This window comes from Euprymna scolopes, chromosome 23 (assembly GCF_053919585.1).
Source record: "Euprymna scolopes isolate OS-2025 chromosome 23, ASM5391958v1, whole genome shotgun sequence".
Taxonomy (NCBI): domain Eukaryota; kingdom Metazoa; phylum Mollusca; class Cephalopoda; order Sepiida; family Sepiolidae; genus Euprymna; species Euprymna scolopes.
In genome coordinates this window covers 20,506,391-20,511,129 of record NC_136504.1, presented here as the reverse complement: position 1 = coordinate 20,511,129, position 4,739 = coordinate 20,506,391, and positions in this window count along the sequence as shown.

The following is a 4,739-nucleotide window of genomic DNA, read 5'->3' as shown; positions in this document are numbered from 1 at the left end:
GGACAAAGTCCCCCATGTTAGAGACGCCAACCTAATGGACCCAATTAGACTCCACAGGAAGCCGAGTATCAATTAGCTATTTACACATTCCATTTCCCCTTGCAGAGTAAAACATCCACGCAATTGTAATTGACATTCTCATTCAAAACTGTTTTCTTTTTTTCTCTTCTTTGTTTATGTAGTCGTTTTTAATCTGGATTCCTTTTGTTTGTTTGTAAGTGGTTCCAAACTAAACGAAGGAGGAAGAATTTAAAGTATTAACAAAATTATTAGATTAAAACTAATTAGCTAATTATCCCATTGCAATAAAATGTTAAGAACGTATTAATTAACTAATTAACATTGATTTTATGATGAATAAACCGCAAGGACCCGTGGCATAGCGAATAAAGTGCTTGGTAAAAGTCAGTTATAAATATAACTCTTTTAGGGGTTGAAGGTTCGATCCTACGTGCGGGCGGCTCTTTAAAATACGATTGTAATTACTTACGTTTTCTACTTAGTCATGGCTGACGATAAACACCCGTCTTCTACTTAGTCATGGCTGACGATAAACACCCGTCTAGCTGAAACCACTGTCAAAAATTTCCCCACTCTTTATCTGTGCCTAAATCAAACCTTAGATTCCAAGAACAAAGCTTCTTCCTTAGAAGTGCACGCCTGTGGAACTCTCTTCCGTTTGCCTGTTTCCCACCTGACTACAACTTGGATGTTTTTAAGTCCAACATAAACAAATTCCTGCTAAACCGCCCCCTTAAGTAATCCAATTCATCAAATCTCCAATACTAATGATTACTACGATACTATCCCATACACGCAATAACCCTTATCCCCGAGTGGCTTCCAGGCCTTGATAAGTGGTGACTACCTTGTTAAAAAAAAGAAAAAGAAAGAATGAGAACATGTTACCCCCAAAGAACATGCTACCAACCCTGCACGGCCGAGATATCGACCCTAGCAACATAGCTAAAACGACGACATGGCCGATATGTCGGCCTTGTTAATCGCCTGTTGTCTTTTTGGTTATTTATTGTTTAATTTGGTCAGGGACGAGAGAGTTAAATTAACAGTTCCGTTTGGAATTCCGCGCAGATTCTCGAGTTCGACAGAAAGATTTGACAAGGTACACCTAAAGAAAGTCGGAGGTTACATCGATCGAGACGTTGTAAAAATAACACTCAGGATGAGAACAGTAGTTCGAAGAATTCAAATGATACGAATAACATTTAAAAAAATATTTATTATAAAAAACATCTAGTGCCCCCCCCCTTTCAGCATGTGTACATAAATAGGGGCTACTGGAAACGAGAGATGATCCTATATTCGTCCTGAGTCCCGTTGTTTATTCCAACTCTTCGGATCATTCTCTCTGGAACTTTCATTGTCCGACCTATCTTTGTTGGTTACGTTCGCCGATTAAAACAAGTGAAGATATTTCTTGATTTTATACTAACGTGTCTAGCCGGCATTGCCTGGGATCGTTTTAATTTGAGTTTGGTTTTACCTTTCAATTATCAACTCCCACCTCAGCCTCCGCACAATTTTGCTCTTAAGTTCTTGTAGGTTAATATTTACATTTTTGGAAAGATAATACAATGGTGTTATCAAAAATCACTTTGAAGTAATATAAATTGGACAACTTATATAATATTAAAATTTAAATCCCATAATTACTTTCGAAAACTATTAGGATTTCTTACTTCATTCTTTCTTTATTTTTTATATTATTATGGTGTCGTTTGATCATTATTTATTGAACAAAATTATTGTAAAACTATCATTTTTGTTCTCAATGTTTTATTCTCTATTTATAAATCTATCCAATACAAATAGCTTCAAAGTCTTTCAATTTTTTAATACATGATTTGCTGAAAATTTTAAATCCCCCCACCTCCCAAAAATGACTTCGTATTTGATAACATTAATCCTTCCAATTCATTTCAAGTTTCAAAGGGCCATAAAATGATTCATTCTTTTTGTCAACTATTATCAAAAGATTAAAAATATCTAATTTTATCTTAACAATTTGGTCTCGCTTTGAAGCTGGAAACTGACAGAAAGAAAGAGATCTGGTTTGAATTACAATTTAAATGTAAAACCAAATAGTGGTTCCTATATGCTCCTAAACCAAACACAATTTCATGGCAAAGTTGGTCGAGTTCTTGACGAAGTCTTTCCTCTCACTTATACACACACGCGCACACACGCATGCGCGCACACACACACACACATACACACACGCACACACACGCGCGTGCGCGCACACACACACACACGCGCGCGCGCGCGCACGCACACACACATACATAATTCCACTCAAGCATTGCTGATCACGAGAGCTAGAACAACCGAATATTCTTTTCATTGTTTTGACTCACGAGTGTGTATCCGTTGATATCTTATATGCTTTTATATAGAGTGATGTGGTTCTCGGTTAATTAACTGCGTTTAATTGTGTCGGATATACACTCGAGAGTCAAAACAATGAAAAGAATATGCTGTTGTCATAGCCCTACTGAACACATTCTTGTTGGAACAACGAAACGCAATACTTTAACAAAAATCCCTCCCATAATACAGATCGTCTTCAGGAATCTGTATATTAATACGATAGCGTGTGTTATTTTCTGCGTCACGCTTACATCCGGGTCGTTTAATTGTTATGTACTACCATTTCTTGTCATAAATAATTTTATCAAGAAATCTTTATAAGTTTTGGTTTCGGTTTTGATTATGGCTGAATGAACTCAAGTTATATATATATATATATGTATATATATATATATATATATATATATATACATACATATATATTCATATATATATATATATATATATATATATATATATATATATATATATATATATATATATTATTATTATTATTATTCATTAGTTTTTATTTCGGTTTCGATTCAAGCTAATGCACCCAAGTCATATGGATATATATATATATATATATATATATATATATATATATATATATATATATATATATATATACATTTATATATACATTTATATATATACATTTTTATATATATATATATATACATTTACATATATATATATACATTTACATATATATATATATATATATATATATATATATATATATATATATATTGAAATCGCATTTAATGTATAATAATGTATATAAAATCTGCAAGAATTAAAATATCATATTTAAGCGTACTTTACGACCGGGCCTTTGCGGGCGTTCGCGCTAGCTTAGATAAATACGTTTGCAGTTTTAACAGAAAAGCTACAATAATATCAGAGCGTCTCCATTTAAACTGAACATCTCCAGAATGCCAGCATCAATATATTACATATGAATGAGTCCCCTGTGGAATTTCCACAGGTCCCGCGAGTGTAATATTAAACGTTTAATTTATTTACATTTATCTTTTGAGAGATAATTTATAGTTGGAAAGATAATTCAGTTAATGAATATATTAATTAACAGTAACATATTTAAAGGTGAAAAAATGTATGGTAACTATTAGCCGTATGCACTTTTGTGATTCTCATTTCAAAATGAGAAGTCGATTTTGATATACATGTAGCGATATCAAGGGACTAAAACCTGAAAAGTGATTGACACGTCACGTTAATTCATTATAAACAATTGCAATTTATAAATGAACGTAATAGAAAACGATGTGATTTCTAAATAAATGTAATAGAAAATAATGGGTTTTATGAATTAACGTATTTAAAAACTATGGTATTTATGAAAGAACGTCAATGAAATCAGTGACATCTATAAATAAATGTAAAAGAAAAAAAAAGATATATGAATAAGCGTACTAGAAAACAATGCTATTTATAAATAAACGTAATAGAAAACAACCAGATTTATGAATAAACGTTATAGAAAACAAGGGTATTTATGAATGAATGTAAAAGAAAACAATGAGATTTATGAATAAACGTAATAGAAAACAAGGGTATTTATGAATGAATGTAAAAGAAAACAATGAGATTCATGAATAAACGTAATAGAAAACAAAGGATTTTATGAATGAATGTAAAAGAAAACAATGAGATTTATGAATAAACGTAATAGAAAACAAAGGATTTTATGAATGAATGTAAAAGAAAACAACGAGATTTATGAATGAACACAATGGAAAACAATAGGATCTATAAATAAACGTGATAGAAAACAAAAGGATTTCATGAATTAATGTAAAAGAAAATTAATGTAAAAAAAAATAATGGTATTTATAAATAAACGTAATAGAATATAATGTGATTCATGAATGAACGTACGAGAAAGCAAAGATCTATAAATAAACGTAATAGAAAACAAGGGAATTTATGAATAAACGTAATAGAAAAGAATGACATTTATGAATAAACGTAATAGAAAAGAATGAGATTTATGAATGAACATAATAGAAAACAATGAGATTTATGAATGAACGCATTAAAAAAGAGTGAGATTTATAAATAAACGTAATAGAAAATAAAACTATACACACAAATCAGAAATTGGAAAATATAAAAATATATTGTTGTGAGTGTTTAAGAATATTTGTTTATTTGTTTTTCTGTGGGTTTTACGTTCGATCTCTTTGTCAGACAGGCGACCCAATATTAAGAGGATATATATTTTAAATATTTCTCTATATTTTGTTGATGTTTTTTTTTTTTTTTTTTTTTTTTTTTTAGGATTAGCGATTATGAACAGGTGTGTGTCAGATATCTCTGTTGTAAAAAAAAAAAAAAAA